Raw genomic sequence first — 7,500 nt, forward strand, 5'->3', positions numbered from 1 at the left:
AATGGCCAGTTTTGGCCCGTTTTTGGGCCGTTTTGGCCAGTTTTTGGCCTGTTCTTGCATTGCGCGGTGACCGTCGAGAGCGGAGCAAAACGTCAGCCATCTCAGCACCCTGGAACCCCCCGGGTGGCACAGGGCTGGATGGGGCTTTCGTATAGCAGGGACGGTGCTGCCTCTCGCTTCGCTCGCTGTCCGCCGCTCGCCGCTCGCTCGTGCAGCCAAAAATGGCCAGTTTTGGCCCGTTTTTGGGCCGTTTTGGCCAGTTTTTGGCCTGTTCTTGCATTGCGCGGTGACCGTCGAGAGCGGAGCAAAACGTCAGCCATCTCAGCACCCTGGAACCCCCCGGGTGGCACAGGGCTGGATGGGGCTTTCGTATAGCAGGGACGGTGCTGCCTCTCGCTTCGCTCGCTGTCCGCCGCTCGCCGCTCGCTCGTGCAGCCAAAAATGGCCAGTTTTGGCCCGTTTTTGGGCCGTTTTGGCCAGTTTTTGGCCTGTTCTTGCATTGCGCGGTGACCGTCGAGAGCGGAGCAAAACGTCAGCCATCTCAGCACCCTGGAACCCCCCGGGTGGCACAGGGCTGGATGGGGCTTTCGTATAGCAGGGACGGTGCTGCCTCTCGCTTCGCTCGCTGTCCGCCGCTCGCCGCTCGCTCGCGCAGCCAAAAATGGCCAGTTTTGGCCCGTTTTTGGGCCGTTTTGGCCAGTTTTTGGCCTGTTCTTGCATTGCGCGGTGACCGTCGAGAGCGGAGCAAAACGTCAGCCATCTCAGCACCCTGGAACCCCCCGGGTGGCACAGGGCTGGATGGGGCTTTCGTATAGCAGGGACGGTGCTGCCTCTCGCTTCGCTCGCTGTCCGCCGCTCGCCGCTCGCGCAGCCAAAAATGGCCAGTTTTGGCCCGTTTTTGGGCCGTTTTGGCCAGTTTTTGGCCTGTTCTTGCATTGCGCGGTGACCGTCGAGAGCGGAGCAAAACGTCAGCCATCTCAGCACCCTGGAACCCCCCGGGTTGTCACGACCTTAGCTGGAATTGCCTAAGGCGTGCGGCACCCTTGCGGCCTACGACGCGAACTTAGCTTGCGTTGCCTAAGTCGCGAGTCACTCTTGCGGCAAAGACGCGAACTTAGCTTGCCTTGCCTAAGTCGCGCTTCGCCCTTGCGATCTTGCTCCGCAAGGATCAGCCCACTTTGTAACCTCTCGCAGGTCCCGAAGGACCTGTAAAAGAGAAAGAGAGTTAGATCGAAAGAACGAGCAACGGACACGTCCCGAAGTCTCGCGAAAAGGAAAGCTTTACAAGCAATTCGTCAAACACCTTGTGTGCACAAGAGAAAAGAGGGAGAGGGGGAAAAACAAGGCTTTCAAGGATGAACGAACAGCTGCAAGCCCACAAACAGCCGCTCACCTGGTCCCGGACGCAACACCAAGTTCCCGTAAAGGTCACGTACGAACTTGCGAAAGAGTGTTCAACGCCCGGTATATAACCGAAGCCCCATCCAGCCATGTGCCACCCGGGGGGTTCCTGGGTGCTGAGATGGCTGACGTTTTGGTGAGCGGAGGCAGCACTCCGCTCACCTCCCGCGGCACGCGAAAACGGAGCCGTTTTGGGCTGTTTTGGGGCTGTTTTGCTCGGTTCGGTGAGCGATCGCTTTGCAACGCTGCAGCTTGTTCGAACTTACATATTTACAAGCAAAATGACCCAAAACCATGGGAAAACATGCTGTCAAGCAGCTGTACATGCGGGTGTGAGCGACGAACGGTTCGTTGAACGAAGTTGTTGCGGGTGCGCGACGACCGTTCGTGACATTCTCCCCCACTTAAACTGTCGACGCCCTCGTCGACGCTTGTTGGTAGTTGTTGATGACGTCTTCTTCATGTCGCAGGGCGTCTTCAGGCTCCCAACTGGCTTCAGTTCGGGGAAGCTTTCGCCACTTCACCAAGTACTCTGTTTGCTCCGCTCCGTTGGGTAGCTTTATCTTGCGATCCGCCAGAATGGTTTCCACTCGCTTCTCGTAGGAGGCTGTGATGGGAGGTAGCCGAGTTGGAACACTTCGAGAAGCATCTTGCGGATCTGAATGGTAGGCCTTCAGGTTGCTGGCGTGAAGAACGTTGTGAATTTTGAACCACGCCGGCAGCTGCAACTTGTAAGAAACATTGCCTACCCTGCTGATAATTGGGAAGGGCCCTTCATACTTACGCACCAATCCTTTGTGGACTCTTTTCCTGAAGAATTGGAGTGATGCTGGTTGGAGCTTTACCAACACCAAATCGCCAACTTTGAACTCCTGTGGTCGCCTTCCCAAGTCTGCCCACTTCTTCATCCGTTTTGCCGCCTTCTCCAAGTAAGCCCGCGCAATATCGGCATTTCGATGCCACTCCTTTGCGAAATGGTAGGCTGATGGACTACTCCCCGTATACCCAATTGCCATAGTGTGCGGAGTCGACGGTTGTTGTCCTGTGATAATTTCGAAGGGGCTCTTGTTGGATGCAGAGCTCCGCTGCAAGTTGTAGGAGAATTGGGCGATGTCCAACAGCTTCACCCAATCTCGTTGATTGGCACTCACGTAGTGCCGGAGATACTGCTCCAAGAGCGAATTTATTCTTTCAGTCTGACCATCCGTCTGGGGGTGGAGGCTTGTAGAGAAGTATAACTTTGATCCCAACAACTTGAATAGCTCGGTCCAGAACCGTCCCAGAAACCGAGCGTCTCGATCACTAATGATATTGTGTGGGACTCCCCAATACTTCACTACACCCTTCATCATCAGTCTGGCCGCCTCTTCAGCTGAACAGTGTAGGGGAGCAGCAATGAATGTTGCATACTTTGAAAACCGATCGACCACCACAAGTATCGATCCAAGTCCCCCTACAGGTGGCAAGCTTGATATGAAGTCTAAGGAAATGCTCTCCCATGGCCTTTCTGGTACGGGCAACGGCTCCAAAAGTCCCACCGGCTTCCGCTGCTCCACCTTGTCTTGTTGGCAAGTAAGGCATGTTCGAACATACTCCTCCACATCAATCCCCATCTTTGGCCAGTAGAAGGCCCTCTCCACGAGAGCCAATGTTCTGTGAATGCCGGGATGTCCAGCCCAAAGGGAATCGTGACACTCTTTTAAGAGTTCACGCCTTAAGTTGTCCACTCGGGGAACATAAACCCTATTCCCTTTTGTGTAAACAAGTCCCTCCTGGACCCAAAATCGTCGTGCCTTGCCTTCTTTGATGAGCTGCATCAGGATAACTGCTTGGGGATCACTATACAGTCCATCTCTGATTCGGAAAAGGAAGTTGGAGTGTAACTGACTTGTTTGGCCTCTGCCCTCCAGTTGTGTAGCATTCACGCACTCCACCTTCCGACTCAGCGCATCGGCCACGACGTTCGCCTTCCCGGGCTTATATTCCATTGCCATATCAAATTCAGCCAGGAAGTCCTGCCACCGTGCTTGCTTTGGGGAGAGCTTCTTCTGAGTTTGGAAATAACTCAGGGCGATGTTGTCTGTCCTCAGCACAAATCGCGACCCAAGGAGGTAGTGTCGCCAAACTCGTAGGCAGTGGATCACCGCTGTCATCTCCTTCTCATGCACTGGATACCGCCTCTCGGTCTCGTTGAGTTTGCGGCTCTCGTAGGCCACCGGATGACCTTCTTGCATGAGTACTCCACCAATAGCAAAGTCCGAAGCATCTGTATGGACTTCAAAGGGCTCTCCATAGTTTGGCAATTTGAGCACTGGTTCTTCCAGAACAGCAGCCTTCAGATCTTGGAATGCTATCTCACATCTGTCAGACCACTTCCAAGGCTGCTCCTTCTTCAGCAACTCCGTCAGTGGGGTTGCCCGCTTCGAATATCCCGCGATGAAGCGTCGATAGTAGTTGACGAAACCAAGGAAGGATCTCAACTCTGGCACCTTCTTTGGAGTTCGCCATTCCGCAACTGCTTGCACCTTCGACTTATCCATCCGAATGGAACCATCACCGATTCGATGCCCCAAGAATAGGATCTCAGTCTGAGCAAAGTAGCATTTCTCCCTTTTTACGAACAACGTGTTCTCCCTGAGAACCTTGAAAATCGTCCGAAGGTGCTTGACGTGCTCCTCGAGCGTTTGGCTGTAGACGACGATATCGTCCAAGTAGACGACCACGAACTTATCCAAATACTCCTTGAATAGCTGGTTCATGAGAGTACAGAATGTGGCCGGAGCGTTGGTTAAGCCGAAAGGCATCACCAAGAACTCAAACGCTCCATATCTGGTCACACAAGTAGTCTTTGCTTCGTCGCCTTCAGCAATGCGCACCTGCCAATACCCCGACCGGAGGTCGAGTTTTGAGAAATACTTCGCCTTGCCCAGTTGATCGAACAAGTCCGCGATGAGCGGGATGGGATACTTGTTCTTCACTGTTACTTTGTTGAGGGCTCGATAGTCGACGCATAATCGGAGACTCCCATCTTGTTTCTTCTGAAAGAGAACTGGAGCTCCGAAAGGTGCTTTTGAGCTGCGGATGAGACCACCGCTTAGCAGTTCACCTAACTGCTTTCTAAGTTCTGCCAACTCTGGCGGGGCCATGCGATAGGGTGGTCTCGCTGGAGGCTTCACTCCTGGCTCCAGCTCAATACTGTGATCCACGCCTCTGCGTGGCGGAAGAGTCTTCGGCAACTCAGGTGGCATAACGTCTTTGAACTCCTTCAGGACGTTGGCCACCACAGCAGGTTCTTGAATGGCTTCTTCATTGAGTGGCTCTAGCTTCATAGCAGCCACGAATGTTAGTTCGCCCTTTCGCACCCCTTTCTTCAATTGTAATGCCGAAATATGTTGGGGCTCCTTGGTTCCTCTCCGAGAGACGGGCACCACACAGGGGTCATCGCCTCCCATCATACATAGGGAATTCAAGAATGGCATCGGCACCAACTTCGCCGCGTGCATAAACTCCATTCCAAGAATCACTTGGAAGTCGTCTAGTGGCACGGCCATCATGTTGGTGGTTCCGCTCCAAGTCCCGATTCTGATGGGAACTCCCTTCGCCAATCCGGAGATTCGCCTGGCCTCCGAGTTCACTGCTTTCATTCGGCTTGGGCTCTTCTCCAATGTCAACCCAAGTCGCTGTGCTTCACGATCGGCTATGAAGTTGTGGGTAGCGCCCGTGTCCACCATTGCACGGGTCGTTTGGCCATTCAGCTTGATGTCCACATACATCAGTTCACTACTTCCTGCTTTTTGTGCCTTCGTCTTCATGTTCTCCCCCACTTGACCCCGCATAGCGTTCAACAAACGCATTGCTCCCATTCGGGGTCCTTGCGACTCTTCATCGTCGCTGCTGGATTCAGAACTGCTTGAGCTAAGGGCAACAGCTTTGCCCTTGTCCGATCGGGGAGGGTGGATGGAAGCTGTCAAAGCGTTGAGTGCCTGCTTCTGTGGGCACTCCCTTACCATGTGCGGTCCTCCGCACAAGAAGCATCCTCCAGGTTTCGAGGCCTTGCCTTTTGGGTTCGGCCCTTTGTGGGAGCTCTTCTTCTTCTGTTCGCCCCCGAGCTCCTTCCCTCGAGAATGTTTTTGAGGGCGATTGCTTGAAGATTGTTTCCTTCTCGCTGGGTCTTCAGAGGAAACGAAGTCGGTGAGCCTTTCTGCAGCTGCAATTGCCCCGACCACGTCGGTAACATTCCTTCGATTCAGCTCTTGCTGAGCCCATGGTTTCAAACCATCAAGGAAACTGAACAACTTGTCCTTCTCGGACATGTCCTGTATGTCCAGCATTAGTGCAGAAAACTGCTTTACATAGTCTCGGATGGTGGTACTTTGGCGGAGTTGTCTCAACTTCCTTCTTGCGACGAACTCTGTGTTCTCCGGTAGGAACTGAGTTCTCAACTCCCGCTTCAAGTCTTCCCATGTGTCGACTCGACACCGACCTTGTTGGATTTCCTCCCAACGAGTTCGCCACCAAAGTTTCGCATCTCCGTTCAGATACATTGTTGCTATTGAAACTTTGGTATCTTCAGAATCGGGTCTCGTAGCTCGGAAGTATTGTTCCATGTCAAACAGAAAGTTCTCGAGCTCCTTGGCATCTCTGGCCCCTCCGTATCCATGGGGCTCAGGTGCCCTCAAGTTTTGTGGCGGTGCAACGCGGGTGTTGCCTCCTCCCGCATTTAGCGTTCTTGTGAGCATAGCCACCTTCGCCGTGAGTTCCGCCACAACATCTTGTAAGTGCTGCACGGAGTCCTTGGTGTCATCGGACAGTCGGTCGACTAGGGCCTCGACCTTGTCGATCCTGGACTCCGCTTCCTCTTGCGAGCTCTCTACCCCAACAAGTCTTTGTTGGCCATGGTAGAGTTCCTCCATGCTCGCTTCCAGAACATCCAGGCGGGTTTCCGCCGTCGTGAGTCTCTCCTTATGACTCTTTTTCCCAGTTAGCGCACCAGATTGCGCTTCCTCCGCTCGCGGAGAGTTGCCAACTTCTCGCTCATCCTGTTCGCTGCCGCGATCCTCGTGAGCGGCTCCAACAGCATGAGAGCGAGTGTGCACATGCAGCCCACCTGTGGCTGCTTGGGGCAAGGGTCCAGCTTGCCCCGTCTTGCTCGATTCGCCACGATGCTTTGCCATGGCGAAGTTGCGAAGTTCGTTCGCTGTTCGATCGAAGAGCTTGCCCGCTCTGATACCACAATGTCACGACCTTAGCTGGAATTGCCTAAGGCGTGCGGCACCCTTGCGGCCTACGACGCGAACTTAGCTTGCGTTGCCTAAGTCGCGAGTCACTCTTGCGGCAAAGACGCGAACTTAGCTTGCCTTGCCTAAGTCGCGCTTCGCCCTTGCGATCTTGCTCCGCAAGGATCAGCCCACTTTGTAACCTCTCGCAGGTCCCGAAGGACCTGTAAAAGAGAAAGAGAGTTAGATCGAAAGAACGAGCAACGGACACGTCCCGAAGTCTCGCGAAAAGGAAAGCTTTACAAGCAATTCGTCGAACACCTTGTGTGCACAAGAGAAAAGAGGGAGAGGGGGAAAAACAAGGCTTTCAAGGATGAACGAACAGCTGCAAGCCCACAAACAGCCGCTCACCTGGTCCCGGACGCAACACCAAGTTCCCGTAAAGGTCACGTACGAACTTGCGAAAGAGTGTTCAACGCCCGGTATATAACCGAAGCCCCATCCAGCCATGTGCCACCCGGGGGGTTCCTGGGTGCTGAGATGGCTGACGTTTTGGTGAGCGGAGGCAGCACTCCGCTCACCTCCCGCGGCACGCGAAAACGGAGCCGTTTTGGGCTGTTTTGGGGCTGTTTTGCTCGGTTCGGTGAGCGATCGCTTTGCAACGCTGCAGCTTGTTCGAACTTACATATTTACAAGCAAAATGACCCAAAACCATGGGAAAACATGCTGTCAAGCAGCTGTACATGCGGGTGTGAGCGACGAACGGTTCGTTGAACGAAGTTGTTGCGGGTGCGCGACGACCGTTCGTGACAGGGTGGCACAGGGCTGGATGGGGCTTTCGTATAGCAGGGACGGTGCTGCCTCTCGCTTCGCTCGCTGTTCG

This window comes from Musa acuminata, unplaced genomic scaffold (genome assembly GCF_036884655.1).
Source record: "Musa acuminata AAA Group cultivar baxijiao unplaced genomic scaffold, Cavendish_Baxijiao_AAA HiC_scaffold_466, whole genome shotgun sequence".
In the NCBI taxonomy this organism is placed as follows: Eukaryota; Viridiplantae; Streptophyta; class Magnoliopsida; order Zingiberales; family Musaceae; genus Musa; species Musa acuminata.